The 22,269-nt window shown below is 43.3% G+C and overlaps 1 protein-coding gene and 1 pseudogene across 3 annotated transcripts in view; both read right to left on the bottom strand.

Moving 5' to 3' along the window:
• RCOR1 (REST corepressor 1) overlaps positions 1 to 22,269 on the bottom strand; it is a 129,349-nt gene that overhangs the window by 87,461 nt on the left and 19,619 nt on the right. The window lies entirely within an intron of this gene.
• LOC111561014 lies at positions 14,293 to 14,463 on the bottom strand (annotated as a pseudogene).

Raw genomic sequence — 22,269 nt, 5'->3', positions numbered from 1 at the left:
AACGGCGTCTGCATCAGTTGATAATGACTTTGGGCTATTTGTTTGTGTACTATTTCCAGGACTGGTACATAGCTCTTTCTGATGTAGCAGATTTATCACACTGGCTTGAACACAAGGTAGAAACCAATTCTACATTTTAAACTTGTGATCTGGGGAAAGTTAAACATTTTCAATGGTTTTCTAAACCAACATTTTTTTAAGTACTGACATTTGCAGTAAAAGAAGTACATAATCCAAATTGTGGAGAAGACAGTTATTTTCTATTATAATTAATATAGGGGCACCTGGGTGGCTCAGTCGGTTAAGCATCTGACTTTGGCTCAGGTCATGATCTTACAGTCCATGGGTTCGAACCCCACATCAGGCTCTGTGCTGACAGCTCAGAGCCTGGAGCCTGCTTCAGATTCTGTGTCTCCCTCTCTCTCTCTGTCCCTTTCTCAGCTTGCATGCTCTCTCAAAAAAATAAACATTAAAAAAAAATGATAAAAAAAGAAATTACTTTAAAAAAAAGGCAAGCATTCTCAGAATACATAGTTGTAACAGGTGACTAAGTGTATTTCAAACTAATAAGAAAACTATAAAAACCCTATTCAATGGGAAAAAGACATAAAGACAATTCACAAAACAGTACACAGAAAACGTTTCACCTGTCTAGAAACTGGAAAAATACTTATGAAACAAGGCAATCTTCTCCTTATTAAACTTATCTATTTGTTTACTGCAAGCTAGAGCATATAGCAATGCAGAGTGCAATGTATTGCCAGTACACATTAGTATATGTCTTCTGGAAAGCAATCTGGCAATATCTAAAATCTTCAAAATGTTCATACATTTTGACCCAGTAATTTCACTCTGGGGAATCTTCAGAAATAATCCAAAATATAGGGAACTGCTATAAATATGTGAAGATTCATCTCAAATAGCTTGTAAAAAAGGAAAACAAAAACTTTGTTGTAATGATCTGGTAAAGAGGACTTTTTATTCAAAGTATAGTTGACACGCAGTGTCATTAGTTTCAGATGTACGACACGGTGACTCCACAGCTACACTCTGTATGTTATGCTGTGCTCACTACAAACACAGCTACCATTTGTCCCCACACGGCACTCTTAGAATACCACGATATTCCCCATGCCGTACCTTTCTTCCTCATTACTTATCCATTCCCTAACTGGAAGCCTGTATCTCCCGCTCCTCCCTTCACCTATTTTGACCAGATCCCTAAGAAAAGTAAATTTTGGGGGTGACTGGGTGGCTCAGTCAGTTAAGCGTCCAACTCTTGATTTTGACGCGGGTCCCGATCCCCCAGTTTGTGAGATTGAGCCCCACTGCACACTCTGCAACTGACGGCACAGAGCCGGCTTGAGATCCTCTTTCCCTCTCCCTCTGCCTCTCCCCCCTACACGTGCACATGCTAACTTTTTTTTTAAATTTTTTTTGAGAAAGACAGAATATGAGCAGGGGAGCGGGAGAGAGGTGGACAGAGGATCCGAAGCAGGTTCTGCACCGACAGCACAGAGCCTGATGTGGGGCTCAAACTCATGAATCATGAGATCGTGACCTGAGATGAAGTCAGATGCTCAACTGACTGAGCCACCCAGGCATCCCAAAATAAATAAACTAAAAAAAAAAAAAAAAAAAAAAAAAAAAAAAAAAAATCAATGAACTGCCTTCCTGGGATGCCTGGGTGACTCAATCAGTTAAGCAGCTGACTTTGGCTCAGGTCACGATCTCACGGTTCATGGGTTCAAGCCCTGCATCAGGCTCTGTGCTGACAGCTCAGAGCCTGGAGCCTGCTTCAGATTCTGTGTCTCCCTCTCTCTCTGTCCCTCCTTTGCTCGCACTCTGTCTCTCTCTCTCTCACAAATAAATATTTTTTAAAAATAATAAATAAATAGCCGTCCAAAACCTAAAACAAGAAAAGAGAAAAGAAAGAAAAAGAAAAAGAAAAAGAAAAAGAAAAAGAAAAAGAAAAAGAAAAAGAAAAAGAAAAAGAAAAAGAAAAAGAAAAAGAAAAAGAAAAAGAAAACTTTGAACCCAAATAGTGACAACAATAAGAAGCTGGTCTGTCTGGTAATATTCTATTCCATAGGTTATTATCCAATTATTAAAACGTTTTGAAGACCATGCACACAGAAAACTTGATAACAATACTAATAGTGAATTTACTTCTTGTAAGGTCCTACTCTAAGCACTTTATGTACATTAATTCATTCAACAATAGTACTGGAAAATATTAATGGCATAAAGTGGGGGCTCCTGAGGCTGGCTATTTGAGTCAGAAAGCAATGAGAATTTTATGAAAGCGATGGATCCTGATATTTTCACACACACACACACACACACACACACACACACACACACACGCACATACAACATTTTGCACACAACTTCCAAGGGTTCACAGGTCCCAGGGTAAAAAAATCCATCCAGTGTGTTCAGTGTTTACAACAATGTAAGAAATAGGCAGATGAGACAATCTAGCCAGATGTAACAGTTTTTCCAGGGAGGCTGGATCTATGTATTTCGTGGAGGTTAAAATACAGAGAGGGTAGTCAGGAAGGACCTGGGAAGAACCTTGGTATAAATCACCAAACTGGGGTGAGGGGATGGACCACAAGAACGTTGGCGGCACACAAGCCTGAGACCAAACGCAAGCTCTGACAGCTACTAGCTTCATCACACACAGCCCTGGGCAAAGTCACTCTTCCTTCGTTCCCTCATGTAGAAAAGGTATGGTCTTCACAAGACAGCTAAAAAGGAGTACACATAAAAGGTGCTCTATAAATGATAATCCTTTCCCTATTTAGTAGTTTTTATGTAAACATCATCTGTGCCAAAGCCATCTTAAAAGTAGACATTTTCCCTAAACCTCAATGTGTATGAACCTGTCAAACAACTGCAAAGCAAAGTTGACTTGTCCTCCTGATTTACCAACCTACCTTCCTCCCCTACCCTGCAAGCAGACACACAGCGACATCCGAGATTAGGTCTCCCTATTACAAACGTCACCAGTGTGACGGCTGGTGCGTCACTGAAAAATGTAATACAAAATATGCTGTGGGGGAAAGACATCATAAATACAGAGAATATTTACTTGGTATATATCACCCAGAATCAGTGGGAACCCCCTGCTCCTAGATGACAGAAAGCACCGAGCTTCATCTGACGATAGTCACATTACTGACTTCTTTAGCCAGGAAGAGATCTCACAACTACTCAAATCTGCAGCAACTTGGTTTGGAGAGGTCTGCTTTGTTTCTTATATACTGTAGTCAGGATTAGTAATGAGACTGTTACACTGCATTCAAGTCAAGAATTTTCACTCACCCCTTCCCCCTCCCTCGACCAACCAGGGCAAAACACAAACTGCATCAGGTAAACACTCCCTAGGAATGACATCCTTTCCACCACCGCCGCCCCCCCCCCCCCCCCCCGCCCACGAGCAACTTCAGGAAAGACAAAATGGACCCTCATACTACATTCCTGAAGCACGATCACATGTGTGTACACAAACACGTAAACATGACACATTCTGGAGGCATCTCACATCAAAATGAGATCTTGAACGCATGCCTCACAAATCTATCATCTATTGTACAGAAAAGTGGGATTTTGAACTTTAGAATAATTTTTTACAGTCAGCCTTTAAGACTTAACATTCTAGGGGCATTTAGGTGGCTCAGTCGGTTAAGCATCTGACTGACTCTTGATCTTGGCTCAGGTCTTGATCTCAGGGTTGTGAGTTCAAGCCCCGTGCGAGGCATGGAGACTACTTAAAAGAAAAAAAAAAAAAAAAAGACAACATTCTTCTGAGAAAAAATTCCATTTTGGACTGCAAACTAACTTTTCTTCACAGTATAGAGTAAAGCAACTTTAGTGCATAAAGTTTTCTGGATCCCCACGTGGCCCCAGATCACATCCAAACTCTGAAGGCCTTTTATCACGGCTCTCCAATAATCATTTGAGTAACAACTTTCTGTAAGATTAGAGCAGAATTTTAGAGCTGGAAGAGACCTCTGAGATCATCTGATTAACTGCAGAATGGAGCTATATCTTAGGAGAGGATTCCAAGTTCTATAGGGTGAAAATGACACGTGGCCAAAATTAATCTTGAAAAATATCTCCGGAAAGCCACCCACTAGAGACCAACAAACAAAATCTTCTCAATAAGTTCAAAGCCAGTTTCCCCCCTCTACTGTTACACCAAGTAATTCATTCTATAGTCACTGAGCACCCAAAACAAAGTTGGTGGGTTGTGTTCAGAAGTCATGTTCAACTTGGGGCGCCTGGGTGCTTAAGCATCCGACTTCGGCTTGGGGTCATGATCTTGCGGTTCCTGAGTTCAAGCCCTGAGTCCCGCTCTGTGCAGACAGCTCAGAGCCTGAAGCCTGCTTCAATTTCTGTGACTCATTTTCTCTCTCTGTCCCTCCCGATTGTGCACACCGTCTCTCTCAAAAATAAACAAACGTTAAAAAAATTTTTTTTTTAAAGAAGTCATGTTCAACTTAACACATCAACAGCAGGGGCACCTGGGTGGTTCAGTCAGTTAAGCATGATTACGGGTCAGGTCACGATCTCACAGTCATGAGATTGAGCCCCCACGTCAGGGAGCCCACTTGAGATTCTCTCTCCTCTATCTCTGTCCCTCCCTGGCTCATGTACATGCACTCCCCCTCTCTCAAAATACATAAATAAACATTTTTAAAAAGTAAAAATAGGGGCGCCTGGGTGGCTCGGTTCGCTGGGCGTCCGACTTTGGCTCAGGTCATGATCTCACGGTTCGTGGGTTCGAGCCCCACGTCGGAACGTCGGACTTGCTGTCAGCACAGCACCTGCTTCAGATCCTCTGTCCCCCTCTCTCTGTCCCTTTCTCTCTCTCTCTCAAAAATAAACATTAAAATAAACAAACAAATAAATAAAATAAAACCAAACATGAGAAGCATACTGAACACGGTCCTATTTTTACGCTACGAGAATCACATAGAAAGATTCAGGGTAATACCGATCTCTTGCCTCCTCCAGGGCACAAGCAGGGCTATGATGACCATATGTCCAGATTAGTCCTGGACAATCCCAGTTTACACCTGTCAACCTGGCACAATTTTTAATAGGCTCTTGTTCACTCTCAAGAGTAGCCTGGGCCAGTCTACTCCCAGTAAACCTACCCCCACACCCTGCACAGTCAACTCTCACAACGAATCTGAGCTGGTCCATGACTCATGTTAACCGAGGAAGTGTGGCAGAAATGATAATGTGCCAGTTCCGGGCCTACACTTCCAGAGGACTAGCAGTTGCTGCTTCCTCCTTCTTGAAATGCTTGCTTTGGGAGCCCTGAGCCACTATGTAAGAAATCTGACTATCCTACTCGAGACCTCTCCCACTGGAAAACTGACAGGCCCTGAGACCATACGGAGACAAAAGAGGCCCAGGTGGCCCAGCATCTCAGTGAGGCCAGCAGACGACACCAAGCCCACCGAGCAATCAAATGATACCGTCCACGTAAGCCCAGCAGAACAACTATTCAACGAAGCAAGAATCACGAAATAATAGTTATTTCGAACCACGAAGTAGGAGTGGTTTCTTAACACTTTCCTGTGAAGGAGAAGGGGATTCCTGTAATTTCTCATGGAATACTCCAGAGGTGGATGGGACTGATTAATAATAACTTGAGCCAGAAAGGGCAAGATCCTTCACGATGGCAGTCACCACTACCCTTCTAATCTTATAGAGGCAGTATTGTACCTCAGATCCAGAAACCTAGAATGAGGACTAAGCCTCAGAAGATCTGGGAAGGATAGCGTCGAGAAAGGCTTGAGGTGCTTTAGTTATTTTTTTGCACTGATCTTAGAAAGGATTCCTAAGTTTGAAAATTTTTTTTAAATTTGTTTAATGTTTATTTATTTTTGTTTTTTTTTTAATTTTTTTTTTAATGTTTATTTATTCTTGACAGAGAGAGAGAGCATGAGCAGGGCAGGGGCAGAAAGAGAGGGAGACACAGAATCCGAAGCAGGCTCCAGGCTCTGAGCTGTCAGCACAGAGCCCGATGCAGGGCTCGAACTCACAGACCACGAGATCATGACCTGAGCTGAAGTCGGACGCTCAACCGACTGAGCCACCCAGGCACCCCAACGTTTATTTATTTTTGGGAGAGACGACAGAGCATGAGCGGGGGAGGGGCTGAGAGAGAGGGAGACACAGAATCCAAAGCAGGTTCCAGGCTCCCAGCTGTCAGCACAGAGTCCGACACGGGGCTCAAACCCATGAACCACGAGATCATGACCTGAGCCGAAGTCAGGAGCTTAACCAACTGAACCAACCAGGTGCCCCAAGGATTCCTAACTTTGAATGGGTGCTTTGTGCTGAGATTCGCTAAGCAGACACTTTGAATATTTAACACTGTCATGGCGAAAGGGGTTAAATAGTCTGCCCAACATTCCTAAGTTCCTGCGTGACACAAAATATCTAAGGAGGAGGAGGCATCTAATGCAGTAACACTCAAGAACACAGGACTAGATCAAGTTGGATTCTCCACATCCGAGCTGAGACCTCAGGCAAGTTGTTCAAGCTTTCTAAATCTGCCTCAGTGTCTGCACAATGGGGATGATACCACTGTGCAATAGGGCTGTTCTGAGAATTAAGTAAGAGGTTATTTGTAAAGCTCTCCGGCACGGGGCTGGTTCACACACACACACACACACACACACACACACACACACACACACACAACTAGAAGGAAGAGAGTCGAGAAGCCTGGCACGGTGCCTTCAGAATTACGTCAGCTCATCCACAGTTAGGCTATAAAAGGCGTATCTATAAAAGACCTATGCAAAGGCGTCTGTGAGCCAATAAAGGTGCTCGCTGCTGGGAGCTCAAGCTAAAAACCTCTACTTTGTAAACTTACTGGAAAGAGGTTCTGTCCGTGTTTTTTAAAAAAACAGGAAGTTGTTACGGAGAGACACACCTGTACCAGGCGCTCTTCTAGAAGCTGGGCCCCCACCTCACAGAGCTGACCTTCTGGGTGGAGGAGTCAGACAAGAAAGAAGATAAATAGGGTAGTATGTTAGACGATGTGAGAGGGAATGAGAAAACCATAAAGCAAGGAAGGAGGACAGGAAGCACCAGGGAAACAGCCGAAATGTTTAGATGGACTGGCCAGGAAAAGCCTCAGTGAGAGTGTGACAGTTCAGTGCGGAGGGAAAGAAAGAAGAACATAAGCCATATGGATGAAGGGTAAGGGGAGGGGTAGAGAAGCAAGGAAAGAGCACTGGAGGCAGAAGAAAAGTGAGTGCAGAGACCCTACGGGCAGGAACACACCGGGCAACAGTCAAGAAAGAGAAGGGAGGCAGCGTGACTAGAGTGGAGAACAGAAAGGAGTAGTTGGGAGCTGAGGTCAGGGGCGATGGGGACTGGAACTCCTACAGATTAAACTGGCATCTTGTTCTAGATGTCTTGGGGGAGAGAGGGTTTTTTGATGGTTAACTTTACGTGTCACTCAACCAGGCCACAGGGTCCCAGATGTCGGTCAAACATCATTCTGGATGTGTCTGTGAGAGTATTTCTGGATGAGATTAACATCTGAATCGGTAGACTGAGTAAAGCAGACTGCCCTCCGTAATGTGGGCGGTGCCCATCCAAACAGTAGGCCTGAATTTAATAAAAAGGCTAAGAGGGAACTTCTCCAGCCTGATGGCTTGAGCTGGGACACGGGATGGGATCTCCCGGTTCTCTCTCAGGCCTCTGTACTCAGACTACAACTTAGACCATCTCTCCTAGCTTGCTGACTGGCAGATCTAAGAACTTCTCGGCCTCCACAGTCATGTGAGCCAACTCCTTATAACAAATGTCTTTTAATGTGTATATCCTACTAGTTCTGTTTCTCTGGAGAGCCCTAAACTAATCAGGTTTCAAACAGGAGTGAGGTACCTGGGACTCTTGGGGTAAACGGGGAAGACTGACAATTAGATCTTGCAACATGGAGGTCACCGGTGACATTATGAGCAATTCTGGAAGAGCAGTGGGGACAAAAACCTGAAAGAAACGTGTTCGAGAAGAGGACAGAAGAAAAGAATGGAAAACAGAGTATAGACAATTATCAAGAAAAACCTTTTTACATAAGTGAGATCTAACAGGCTGCTTGTACGCTGTTGAGAATGACAGCCTGCAGAAGTTCACGTGCAACTGCTTCAATGTTTTCCCAGTTAAATAAAGGAAAAAGGGGGAAGGAAAAATGGAACATTTTAAATGAGACATTTGAATACTCTACAGAAGAGTAACTAGATAGGAAAACAATATAACCTGTAATGGGCCTACGAGATTTTGGTGGTCATGATTTTAAAATGAGATTAGTCAGCATGGTCTCTCTAACCACATTCAGCTGAATTCACACGGATTCAAGCGAAAGAAGAATCAGAAGCTGCATGAAACAGGCCTTACGAGGCGCACTTCAGGCACCCTCCCCCCCACACACTCGGACTTGCCTGCCGTCCCACTTCCCAGCTGGAACAGCCCCACCAGGCCTGGCAGAAACCTGCAAGCTTCAGATGATCCCAAGCCTCAGCCCACTACCCACGTCTTCTTTCCTAACATCACCAACTGTCTCCACCTCCCCCAGGGCTCATAAAGGCTAAGCCCTGGTAGCCTTCCCCGTGTGCACTGTGACAGAAGCCACAGCAGCTCCAACACCTAATTCAGCAGCTTCCCCAGGGGCTGCCTGTAGAGGCCAAGTAACAAACCTGAAAGCAGAGAATAACGAAGTCCCTATGGGGCAGGGGCGCCTGGGTGGCTCAGTCGGCTGAGGATCCAATTCTGGCTCAGGTCATGATCTCTCAGTTTGTGGGTCTGAGCCCACATTAGGCTCGCTGCTGTCATCACAGAGCCCATTTCGGATCCTCTGTCCCCCACTCCCTGCCCCTCCCCTGCTCGTACTTTCTCTCCCTCAAAAATAAACGTGAAAAAAAAAATTTTTAAGACCCTAATGGGGCAACTCTGACCATTAAGAGACAGGAGACGAGAAAGGGCCGTCAAACTTCTAAGCTTCCACCTCCACATACCTGCCTGCCGCCCGCCCCCATCCCCTGGGAGTGTTCTGAGGGGTGCCATGATTCCCTAGAGATTCCCAGGATGGCCAAGCAACCAGCTAAGGTTCTCACGAAGCTGTGATGGCTTAGAAACATACCACTTTGTATTTGTTCTCCCTTCTTCTCTGCCTCATCCTCTTTTTTCCCTCCTCGCTCTAACTTCAAATAAAGCATCAGCACATACACTCTTGCCATCTTTTCCAGGGAATCCAGGCTAAGACACAGATTGTGGCTTAGACACGATTATTGATGAAACACGAGGAAAACAAGAGAGTATGAGTAGAGGACATGCTGTAATGACTATGGAATTTATGGTCAACAAAGACAAGAGAGTGACCAGGGGAAATTCGGCAGGAACAATGAACTGAAATTTACGATGAGGTTGAAGACTGCAGGAAATGGGATGGTCGAAGGTGGGAGCTATAAAGTCTGGAAGCGGTAGTCAGAGTACTAAGTTTGAAATTGAAGTGACAAGAGTTTTTTCACAAGATGGTGATCCAAGGGAATGGGTGGCCAAGGTAGGGTAGAGAACAGGATGCATGGGAGAGAGGTCAAGGAACTAAGAAGCCCTGTCACTATTGTTGAATAGTTGTTCAGCCATTCACCGTTGCTCTGGGATGGATTACCCTCATGGGCAAAAAAAATTACAAAAGACTACAGACACCGTGCTTAGTGAGTGACAAAAGAAGAAGCCACTTCCGTTCTAGTAATAAACTAGGTAACTCAGACCCACCAAGGACAATCAGAGAAGCTCAACAAAATGTCAAAAACGTCTGCTTGAAGGAATCGGTGAACTAACAAGATAGAGCTGGAACACAGCAGAGACTGAGACTTAGGAAGGGAACTACAGCTACTGGGGTCACTTTCCCCCCCAGAGGCATTTGCCAACGCTAGAGGACAGCACTGAGAGGCTGAGACGCTGAATAATGCATCTGACAGGCTCTTGGTGTTAGGGTAATGGCTCTGACTTCAAGTATTGCCACTGGGGAGAGGGAGAGAGAGCAGCAGCCTGCGAACGGCCATTTCATTGAACTGGGACTCCGAGAGGCTGTACTCTGGAAGAATAAAACTGAAGTAGCGGTGCCTGAGTGGCTCAGTCGGTTGGGCATCTGACTTCGGCTCAGGTCATGGTCTCACAGTTGGTGGGTTCGAGCCCCGCGTCGGGCTCTGTGCTGACAGCTCAGAGCCTGGAGCCGGTTTCAGATTCTGTGTCTCCCTCGCTCTTTGCCCCTCCCCGACTTGTGCTCTCTGTCTCTGTCTCTCTCAAAAATAAATAAACTTAAAAAAACAAACAAACAAAAACAAAAAAGAATAAAACTGAAGTAGACAGACCCTCAAAGGGACTGCAGGTCGGCCCTGAACAATTTCTACTGGGAGGAAGCTGATTCCACAGTGTGAGTATAAATAAAACCTCCCTAGAAGATACTTTCCTTAGGCCTCAGATTTTTTTATAATCAATTTTCCAAGTTGCAAGTTTGATATACACAATCAAAAGAGATCAGGCATGTGAGTAAATAATACAACATTAACACAAGACAGAAGAAATAGAAGACAAAAACAGACCACAAGCATTCCAGATATTAGTTACCAGATTTAAAAATAACTACAGTTGACTCTTGAACAGTGCAGCAGTGGGGAGCATACAGACCCTGAGGAGTCAAAACTCCGCATATAGATGGGGCGCCTGGGTGGCTCGGTTGAGCAGCCAACTCTTGATTTCGGCTCAGGTCATGATCTCGCAGTTGGTGGGATTGAACCCTGTGCTGGGCTTTGGGCTGACACCACAGAGCCTGCTTGAGATTCTCTCTCCCTCTCTCTCTGCCCCTCCCCCACTCACACACTCTTGCACTCTCTCAAAATAAACATTTTTAAAAATCTACGTATAACTTTTGACTCGCCAAAACCTAATAGCCTACTGTTGACTAGAGCCTTATTGATAACATAATTAACACATATTTTCCAGGTTACATGTATTATATACTGTATTCTCACAACTGAAACTTGAGAAAAGATGTTATTAAGAAAGTCATAAGGAAAGGAAAATATATTTAGTGTACTGTAAAAAATCCACATAGAAGTGGGCCGCACAGTTCACACCCATGTTGTTGACAAGTCAACTATCCACTTCCGATATTCCAGGACTTTAAAGACAAGATTTACAATTTTAGCAGAGAACTAGAAACTATAAAAAAAGAACCAAATGGAGGCTCTAAAACTAAAAAAAGGATATACAACTGAAACTAAGAACTCAATGGACAGATTTAAAAGAAGATAGACAGATAAAAGGAGAAAGACAAGTTAAAATAAAAGATCTCAAATGAAGCCCAGGAAATAAAAATTTGGAAAACACAGACTTAGAGGCTAGGAGACAGAGATGCAGAACACATATGAAACTGAAATTCCAGAAAGAAAGGAAAAAGAGCCTGGAACAGAAGCAATATACAAGAATGACTGAGAGCTGTCTAAAAGTAACAAGACAGTAAGCCACAGGTTCAAGAAGCTCTAAGAATCCTAAGTAGACTAAACTTTAAGAAAGATAAACTTCATACCTAGGAATATCACAATAAAATAGCTAAAACAAAGAGCAAACAATTAATACAGCCTGGGAAACAGGAAGGTTACAGTGATACTGACAGTTAACCTACTACTGAAAAGGACGGGAAACCCAAACACAAAGAGTCTTCTAAAGCGCTTTTATAAAAGGAAGAGAGCACAACCTAGAATTCTATACCCAATACAAATAACCTACAAGAATAACTTGAAATAAAAACAGCTTCAGACAGACCCATCACTAGCAGACCTACACTGAAAGAAATATCCAAAGGTGCAAAAAAACAAAACAAAACAAAACAAAACAAACCAGATAGAAACTCACCAGGTACACAAAGGAATGAAGAACGACAAAATGGTCAATGGTCAATGTATGAATAAATCCAAATAAAATGACTGTGTAATAGTTTCTTACAGGAATCAACGTATGTAAGACTTAAAATATGAAACAACAAAGGCACAAAGGGAGCACAGGGGTAAGCGGAGTTAGGCATCCTATGGCTGTTGTGTTGCCCTTCAAGAAGGTAAAAGCACCCAGTTTACAACAGGATGATAAATCAAAGATATAAATTATAATCTCTAGGGGAGAGGATTCTGGGAAGATGGTAGAGGAGGAAGCCCCACAAATCTGTCTGCCGCCTCCCCCGCCTCCGCCCCAGGCAACTACAGTGGCAGAGGCTGTCTGATGTAGCGTCTACTGAAAGCTTGCAATGTCCAAGAGAAAAACTCATGCAGTAAACCGCAGTCAGTTCTGGTCAATCTCAGCTCTCCGGACAGTAGCAGCTACTCATCCCTGCCCCTGGCCATGGGGCAGGAAGCAGTGCACATATTCAGTTCCTGGCACAGCCTGTACACAGCATGCAGGAGCCAGGGTGTGCAGAAAGGACCGTGTTTTCCAAATACTGACAATCTGTGCTCTGACCACCAAACGCTGCTTCTGAAAACAGAGGTGCAGACAAGCAGCAGATCGTCACTGTTGTTGCACCACCCCCACACCACAACAAGCCCCTCACCCTCTAGCGGAGTCACTCGTGGGGGACTTTAAGAAGCTTGTCCCTTATATACGCTCACACACGCACGCACACATTCTTCACTCTTCTCATTTTCACCTTCTGGGAGGCAGATATTGATGACTAGGCCATACAAAAGCAAATGCACAGAGGCACCTGGCTGGCTCAGTTGGTGGAGCATGTGACTCATGATCTTGGGGTTGTGAGTTCAAGCCCTACACTGTGTACAGAGATTACTTAAAAAAAAAAAAAAAAAAAAAAAAACAACAACAACCAAATGCATGCACTATACAGGGAAAATGAGAAAGTGACCACACATGCCCAGAGAAAGGCATAGTCTCAGAAAAGATCTGAGAAACCCTGGTGCACCTGTGTGGCTTAACTAGTTGACTATTCAACTCTTGATATTGGCTCAGGTCACAATCTCACAAGTTCATGAGTTCAAGCCCCACATCATGCTCCTCACACTAATAGTGTGCAGCCTGTTCAGGATTCTCTTTCTCCACAAGCTCTCTCTCTCTCTCTCAAAATTAGTAATTAAACTTAAAAAAAAAAAAAAAAACAGATCAGAGAAACCTTAAGTTTAACCTCAGGATGATCCTTGACATAGAGACAGTCTACAGTAAGGGGGAAGTCTACTGAAGAATAGATGAATTAGTGAATACATAACAAAAACAGCAAACCTGGGGAAGGGGATGTTAACCACATTATTAGACTCACATGTTCACTTTCCAACAACAACAACATCACAAGGCATACAAGAAACAGAAAAGTATGGCCAATTCAAAGGGGGAAAAAGTTTCAACAGAAACTATCCTTTAAAAGACCTGACAGCAAACCTACTAGACAAAGATTTAAAAATGGTCAAAGAACTAAAAAAAGATGTGGAGAAAGTCAAGAAAACAATGTATAAATAAAATGGAAAAATCAATTAAGAGATAGAAAACCTAAAAAGAAACCAAAAATTCGGGAGTTGAAAGTACAATTAATAATTTACTAGAGGGACTCAAAGGCAGACATGAGTAGGCAAAAGAAAGAATCAGTGAACCTGAAAATAGGAAAATAGAAATTATCAAGTCTGAGAAACAGAAAGAAAAGACTGAACAGAAAGAAAAGTGGACAGAGAGCATAAGGGACCTGTGGGACACCATCAAACAGACCAAATACAAGTTGTGGGCATCCCAGATGAAAGGGGCAAAGAGAAGATCTGAAAAACTAACTGGCTAAAAACGTCCCAAATTTGATGAAAGACATGAATATAAACATGTAAGAAACTCAACAAACTCCACAGAAATAAATCAGAGACCTACACCAAGGCACATTATAATCAAACTTTCCAAAGTCAAGGACAAAGACAGAATCTTGAAGGCAGCAAGAGAAATAACGCATCACATATAAAAGATCCTCAGTAAGTTAATGAGCAGATTTCTCATCAGAAACTTCAGAGGCCGGGAGCAGGGGGGCTCAGTTGATTAAGCATCCAACTTTGGCTCAGATCATGATCTTACGGTTCATGAGTTCAAGCCCCACATGGGGCTCTGTGCTGACAGCTCAGGGCCTGCAGCCTGCTTCAGATTCTGTATCTCCCTCTCTCTCTCTGCCCCTCCCTCCCTCTCCCTCTCTCTCTCTCTCTCTCTCTCTCTCTCTCTCTCTCTCAAAAATAAATAAACATTAAAAGAACAAGAACAACATCAACTACTACTACTACTTCAGAGGCCGGAAAGCAGTGGACCAATATAATCAAAGTGCCAGAAGTTTTCCATTAGTAATAATCACGCCTTGGATAAGCCTCATTGGCTACGATACTGCCACTGCGCAAAGCTCAAAGTGCTAAAAGAAAAAGCTTTCAAGCAAGAATCCTATATCCTGCAAAACTGTCCTTCGAACAGCCTTAAAAAGGAAAGAAATTCTGACATAAGCTACAACATGCATCAATCTTGATGGCGTTGTGCCAAATGAAATAAACCAGTCACAAAAACCAAACTCTGTATGACTCACTTACATAAGATACTTAAGAGTACTCAAAATCATAGAGACAAAGTAGAATGCCTTCTACTTTTAATGGGAATAGAGTTTCAGTTTTATAAGATGAAAAGAGTTCTGGAAAAGGAAGATGATGATGAATAAATAGCCCATTATGACTATATTTCATACTTCTGAACTGTACATTTAAAAATGGTTAGGGGCGCCTAGGTGGCTCAGTTGGTTAAGTGTCTGACTCTTGATTTCAGCTCAGGTCATGATCTCACAGTTGGTGGGATCAAACCCCATGTTGAGCTCTGAGATCACAGCACGGAACCTGCTTAGGATTCTCTCTCCCTCTCTCTCTGCCCTTCCCCCCTACTCATGCACATACCCACTCTCCCTCTCTAAATAAATAAATACACTTCAAAAAAAAAATGTTAATAGTTAAATATGACAAATTTTATATTATGTCTATTTTACCACAACTTAAAAACTTGGAAAACGAGGGGCGCCTGGGTGGCTCAGTCGGTTAAGCATCCGACTTCAGCTCCGGTCATGATCTCACGGTTCGTGAGTTCGAGCCCCGCGTCGGGCTCTGTGCTGACAGCTCAGAGCCTGGAGTTGCTTTGGATTATGTGTCTCCCTCTCTCTGCCCCTCCCCTGCTTGCACTCTGTCTCTCTCTCTCAAAATAAACACTATAAATAAATAAATAAATAAATAAATAAATAAATAAATAAATCTTGGAAAACTAAAAACAAACAAACAAACCGTAACCTCTAGGACAACCACTAATGGCATTTTAATAAAAGTACATAACTAGCAAGCTAAGGAGAGAGGGCAGAATAATAAACATTAAGCCAATGCAAAAGAAGGTTGAAGGAACAAAAAAGAAACACAGAACAAGTGGGTCAAATAAATAGAAAGCTCTGAGTCAATAGATCTAAATTCAAATATGTCAGTAAATACTTAAGTGAAACTGTACATGGAACTAAATGCCTTAGATAAAAGCAAAGATTTGCTTTTTATGCCTTGGATAAAAACCTGTTTAGACATACCTAAGTCATCAGAATAAAGGATGAAGGCACAAATGAAAACAGCCCGCAAACACGGGCGCAAAGGAGCCGGCATAGCCAAGTTGTTGGGCAAGGAGCATTACTAGAGATAAAGAGGGCCGCTCCGGAGTGATGAAGGTTCGCTCCTCCAGCAGTCCGTGCAAAGGCAGGTTATATACAGCAAAAAGCCGTAATAAGCGGTATAATCTGATGACATACATTCACAGCAGTGTGTTTTCGGGAAGAGAGGAGAACGGTACAGAACTGGCAATAAAGGACAAGGAGGACATCCCACTGCCAGGCCCGGTGATGTGAGAAATGGAGGAGGAAGCCAGCACTACTTGAGAGCACTGCAGGGAAAAAACAGTTCCAGCAGGAGAAAACCAATTTTCTATTGGAACAAGAACGCAGGGGAAATTCACCCAAGAAATTAGGGATTTTCGGGGATTCTTGCTGAGGCACCTTGATTTCAGAAGGCTCGGTGTAAAGACTTCAAGAGAAGGTCAGAGGTGGGAGATAGGATCAGAAGAAACAATGTGGGTAGAGTCTTGGAGATGAGAATCCACATAATGGGAGGATGACCCAATAATTCTGGCCTTGCGGGTGACTGATCACACACAGAAAAAGAAAAAAAGTGGTGGGGGCAGGAGGGGAGCACACGATGAGATTAATCCTGATGGTCCCACGGCAGAGGGTGATGGAGGAGCCAGGTGTGCTGAGGGAAAGGAGGGGTGTGGGGATCCTGACGGGAATGGCTAAGTTCCTGGGCTTCCTCCCGGCATCCGGCGACACGTATGGTCTGGCAGAGGGCAGCCTCACCCGAAGCGCTCACTGCTCTGCGTTTCTGCTTGAAAAAGGCTGCTAGGTTTGGGCTAAGATTGTAAAGAGCCAATCCATCTCTGGCAGCTACCAAACAGAGGCTTTCTCAGAGGAAGACACAGAGCCAGTGACACAGCCGTCCTCCGAAATCCACCTCTGGAGTTTCTAACTGCCCCAAATCCAGAGGATTGTCCCCAAGTTTTAATAATGTTGTCAAACACAATTAATCTAACAAAACCAAGTGTTACTTTTCTGCGGACCGTAGCAAAGGATGGGCAGTTTACCAGTTCTATGCCTTTGTATTTCATTCACTTATTCAAGAGATTTTATTTTGTACCGACTATGTGCTAAACAATGTTCTACACTCTGGGGATATAGCGGTCTGGATACAAAGCGAGGGGGTTACAAAACGAAAACCCGTGCCTTCGTGGAGTTTATATTTTAGAATAGACATTAAACAAATATGTACATTTATAGCATGTTAGAAGGTGTTACGAAAATAAGAAAGAGGAGAGCAGGATGAAGAGGCCTGGAGTACAGTGGAAGTTTCCATTTTAACTAGGATGGTCAGGGCGCGTAGGTGGCTCGGCCGGTTACATGCCCAATTTCAGCTCAGGTCACGATCTCACAGTTGGTGAGTTAGAGTCCCGCATCAGGCTCTCTACTGTCAGCGCAGAGCCTGCTTGGGATCCTGTCTCCCTCTCTCTCTCTGCCCCTCCCACCATGAGCATGCGTGCTCTCTCTCAAAAATAAACATTAAAAAAATATAGGATGATCAAAACAGCTCCTATGAAATTATTCCTGACAAAAAGAATTTTAATTAAAAAAAAAATCAATCTTCTAAATCTAACTACCAGTTTACAGAAAATACAGAGGACAAAGGAACACGATAAAAACAGCCAGGGGATGCAATCAGCAAATCCGGAATGAGGGATTCTTTCCACCAGACAATCCAGTGGTTTTCCACAACTTAATTACAAAGGAAAAAAAAAGGGGGGGGGGGGAGAAATCTATACATTAAAACTCAGCGTGCATGCTTTAGGCCAAGATGGAGTAACAGAGACCAGATCGACCCTCCTCCTTGAAACATCCCAAAGAACAAACAGGGGCACCAGGGTGGTTCAGTCAGGTGAGCGTCCAACTCTTGATTTCAGCTCAGGTCATGATCTCACAGTTCATGAGATCGAGCCCCGCCTCTGCCTCTGTGCTAATGGCACAGAGCCTGCCTGGGATTCTCTCTCTCTGCCCCTTCTGCTCTCTCTCAAAATAAATAATAAACATTAAAAAAATAAATTAAAAAAATACATATATATACACACACACACACACACACACACACACATATATATATATATACACACACACACACACACACACACACACACACACACACACACACACACACACATGAAACAATGGTCTTCCAGACAATGGCCGTCAGGTGATGAAGAACCTGATGATCAGGTGATCCTTGAGGGTGGGAAACAAGAGAGATGAATGTTCCAACAGTCTCAACTTACTGCTCTGAAGAGTTTCCAGATCACAGGGCTGAATAGTATTTTACCAAAGAAGATAAGGGGATGGCAAATAAGCAGATAAAAAACCAAAACTCAGTATCGCTTGTCACTTGAGAAACAGAAGTTAAAACAAAATACCACTACACACATATTAGAATGTCAAATTAAAAAAAGACTGACCATACCAACTGTTAGGAAGGTTGCAGAGCAACTGAAATTCTTTTTATATAGTGTGTGTGTATATACATACGTGTGTATATATATATATATATATATATATATATATATATATATATATGATTTTTAGTTTTTTTTTTTAAGTTTACTTATTTACTTTTGAGAAAGAGCACGCAAGTGGGGTAGGAGCAGAGAGAGAGAGAGAGAAAGAGACAGAGGGAAGGAGGGAGGGAGGGAGAGAAAATCCCAAGCAGGCTCCACACTGTCAGCACAGAGCCCGATGCAGGGCTTGAACTCACGAACCATGATATCATGGCCTAAGCCGAAGTCAGACGCTTAACCGCCTGAGCCCCCGGGGCGTCCCGAGCAACTGCAACTCTTATACACTGTTGGTGGACATGTAAAATTGTAAAACCACTTGAAAAAGTTTGCAGTTTCTTAAAAAATTAAACATACAACTACTATATGATTCCGTTCCTGAGTATTTTACCCAAGAGAAAAAGAAATATATTGTTCACACACAGACTTGTACCTGAATATTCATAGCAGTCCTGTCATAGCCAAACAACAGAAATAACCCCAACGTTCATCAAGAGGTGAGTGGAGACCAACTAATCTTTGACAAAGCAGGAAAGGGCATCAAATGGAAAAAAGACAGTCTCTTTAGCAAATGGTGCTGAGAACTGGATGGCAACATGTGGAAGAATGAAACTAGACCACTTTCTTACACTATACACAAAAATAAACTCAAAATGGATGAAAGACCTAAATGTGAGACAGGAAAGCATCAAAACCCTAGAGGAGAAAGCAGGCAACAACCTCTTTGACCTCAGCTGCAGCAATTTCTTGCTCGACACATCTCCAAAGGCAAGGGAATTAAAAGCAAAAATGAACGATTGGGACCTCATCAAGATAAAAAGCTTCTGCACTGCAAAGGAAACAATCAACAAAATCAACAGGAAGCCGGCCGAACGGGCAAAGACATCTGTAAATGACATAACGGGTAAAGGGTTAGTATTCAAAATCTATAAAGATCTTATCAAACTCAACACCCGAAAAACAAAGAATCCAGTGAAGAAATGGGCAGAAGACATGAATAGACGCATTTCCAAAGGAGACATCCAGATGACCAACAGACACATGAAAAAACATCACTCATCATCAGGGAAATACAAATCAAAGCCACACTGAGATAACATCTCACACAGGTCAGGATGGCTAAAATTAATTCACGCAACAACAGATGCTGGCGAAGATGTAGAGAAACGGGAACCCTCTTGCACTGTTGGTGGGAAGGCAAACTGGTGCAGCCACTCTGGAAAACAGTGTGGAGGTTCCTCAAAAAATTAAAAATAGAACTACCCTACGACCCAGCAATAGCACTACTAGGAATTTACCCAAGGGATACAGCAGTGCTGATGCATAGGGGCACGTGTACCCCAACATTTACAGCAGCACTTTCAACAATATCCTAATTATGGAAAGAGCCTAAATGTCCACCAACTGATGAATGGGTAAAGAAGATGTGGTTCATATATACAATGGAATACTACTTGGCAATGAGAAAGAATGAAGTCATGCCATTTGCAGCAAAGTGGACAGAACTAGAAGGTATTACGCTGAGTGAAGTCAGTCAGATAAAGACAGATATCCTATGTTTTCACTCATATGTGGATCTTGAGAAACTTAATATGAGACCATGGGGTGGGGGAGGGGAAAAAAAGAAGTTACAAACAGAGAGGGAGGGAGGCAAACTGCAAGAAACTCTTAAATACTGAGAACAAACAGGGTTGACGGCGGGGGGGGGGGGGTAGGGGAGAGGGGCAAATGGGTGATGGGCACTGAGGAGGGCACTTGTGATGAGCACTGGGCATTGTATGGAAGCCAATTTGACAATAAATTATATTAAAAAAAAGGTGAGTGGATAAAAAAATATTGCGTATCCATAAAATGTAATGCTACTCAGGAATAAAAATAATTGATACGTGCAAAATGCGGATGAATCTCAAAAGAATTATGCTGAATGAAAGAAGTCAGACAAAATGGAACAATTTAAGATTCCACTTCTTTAAAACTCCAGAAAATGCAAGCTGATCTCCAGTGAAGAAGAAGATCAGTGGTTGCCTGAAGGAGGGGCAGGTAAGAGGGATTACAAAGGGGCCTGAGGAAACTTTTGGAAATGATAGATATAATCCGTATCTTCAGTGTGATTTCACAGGTGTACGCATATGCCAAACTAATCAGGGCTCCCAGGTAACTCAGTTGGCTAAACATCTGACTCTTGATTTCAGCTCAGGTCACGATCTCACAGCCACGAGATGGGGCCCTGCATCGGGCTCCGCACTGAGCAGGGAGCCTGCTTGGGATTCTCTCTCTCTCTCTCTCTCTCTCTCTCTCTCTCTCTCTCTGCCTCTACCCCACTCACGCATGCGAGTGCTCTCTCTCTCAAAATAAATAAACATTTTATAAAACACTCTAAATGTGAGTTTACTGAATGTCAGTTGTACCTCAAAAAAGCTATTTTTTAAAACTGCAACATGTGGCTCATGTCTGAATCCTGATTCAAACAAACCAACTGTTTCAAATAGTTTAGTGGAGATTTAATTACACTAAAAAATAAATATTTTATTTAATGGTGATCTTTGTGATTAGGTTTTTGTTGCTGCTGTTTTTATACTTAAAGACTTTACTTTTTTTTAGAGCAGTTTTAGGTTTACAACAGAACTGGGAGCAAAGTACAGAGATTTCCCACATACACCTGCTTCCCACACATGCACAGCCTTCCCCATTATCAGCATCCCCCGCCAGTGTTATACTGGTTACCACGGATGAACCTACAGTGACACACCATAATCACACAAAGTTCACATTTTACCTTCACGTCCACTTTTGGTGTACATTCTATGGGTTTAGAGAAATGTATAATGAAATGTACCCAACATTACGGTATCATACAGTGTGGATTCACTGTCCTAAAAGTCCTGTGCTCTGCTTAATCTTCTCTCCTCCACTCTATGGTAACCAGTGATCTTTTTACTGTCTCCACAGTTTTGCCTTTTCTAGAACTGTCACAGAGTTGTAATCACACAGTATGTACTAGATTGTCTGTAAGTCGTATTTTAGAGATAACACACTCATGAAGAGGGAGGCAGGTAGATCAAGACAGGCCTCACGGAGATGGTAACATCTGAGCAAAGACTGGAGAGAAGCAAAAGAGATAAAGTCATAGTAGTGGTGCCAGACCAGACTGAGTAGGTCCTAGAAGGCCACCTGAAACGTGGACCCCTGTGAGGTTTGAAATGGCAGAGAAACATACTGACTTACATCTTAATATCTAGAAGCAGGAGACTTACTAGAAGGCTACGGCAGTGATTCGAGTTACAGATGATGGCAGCTTATGGGAGGCCAGCAGCAGGGGAGGCAATGAGAATTATGTTCTGTAAACCAGTATAGATGGTCTGTAGGAGGGACACAAAAATGATATAGGCGATTCCCACCTTCAATGAGCAGCGGAGAAGAAATGAGAGCTAATAAAGACAGAGACGGTCTATAATGGAGGTAAGTCACAAGGTACACACAGGGGAAGACGCAAGGTGGACCTAACTTAGGGGAGAGACAGGAAAAGAGTCCCTAACAATTCTCAATAAATGTTGCCTGAATTATTTAATTTTTTTAATGTTTATTTTATTTTTGACGGGGGTGGGGGGAAGGGCAGAGAGAGGAAGACACAGAATCTTCCTCTGTGAAGGAGGAGGCTCCAGGCTCTGAGCTGTCAGCACAGAGCCGGACGCAGGGCTCAAACTCACAAACTGCAAGATCATGACCTGAGCCCGAAGTCGGACGCTTAACCGACTGAGCCACCCGGGCGCCCCAGTGTTGCCTAAATTATGTGCAGGGATCTCAATCTCAAAACCCCATTTTAGTGAATGGCACCATCAATCATCAAGTCACCCAAGCCAGAAGTCCAGAAGTTATTGTGGCCTCCTTGTTCCCTACATCTAATCTACCATAATGGGGCGCCTGGGTGGCGCAGTCGGTGAAGCGTCCGACTTCAGCCAGGTCACGATCTCGCGGTCTGGGAGTTCGAGCCCCGCGTCG

The sequence above is a fragment of the Felis catus genome, chromosome B3 (genome assembly GCF_018350175.1).
Source record: "Felis catus isolate Fca126 chromosome B3, F.catus_Fca126_mat1.0, whole genome shotgun sequence".
NCBI classification, from domain to species: domain Eukaryota; kingdom Metazoa; phylum Chordata; class Mammalia; order Carnivora; family Felidae; genus Felis; species Felis catus.
This window is presented reverse-complemented; position numbering and strand designations above follow the sequence as displayed.